The 237-nt window shown below is 28.3% G+C and overlaps 1 protein-coding gene across 11 annotated transcripts in view; it reads right to left on the minus strand.

Annotated features, from left to right (window-relative positions):
- LOC112158400 (kinesin-like protein KIF13B) overlaps window positions 1–237 on the minus strand; it is a 24,168-nt gene that overhangs the window by 5,417 nt on the left and 18,514 nt on the right. The window lies entirely within an intron of this gene.

The following is a 237-nucleotide window of genomic DNA, read 5'->3' on the forward strand; positions in this document are numbered from 1 at the left end:
GGGAAAAAAAAGTCACCCTGTCAAGAAAGTTATATCTACTGATGAGTTTTTAAATAATTTGTGCCCCTTTTAATTGAATTATGCATCTTAAATAGTATGTTATTCAATTAATTTACAAGTTTAATATATCCTTCTTTTGTTCCTCATTTATTATTTTACTTGAAGACTACTTTCATTAGTTTATTAAAAGGCCTGCTTTACTCTGGGTACCAAAGCTTTCATTCTGCATTCACTAAT

Source organism: Oryzias melastigma, linkage group LG24 (assembly GCF_002922805.2).
Source record: "Oryzias melastigma strain HK-1 linkage group LG24, ASM292280v2, whole genome shotgun sequence".
Taxonomy (NCBI): domain Eukaryota; kingdom Metazoa; phylum Chordata; class Actinopteri; order Beloniformes; family Adrianichthyidae; genus Oryzias; species Oryzias melastigma.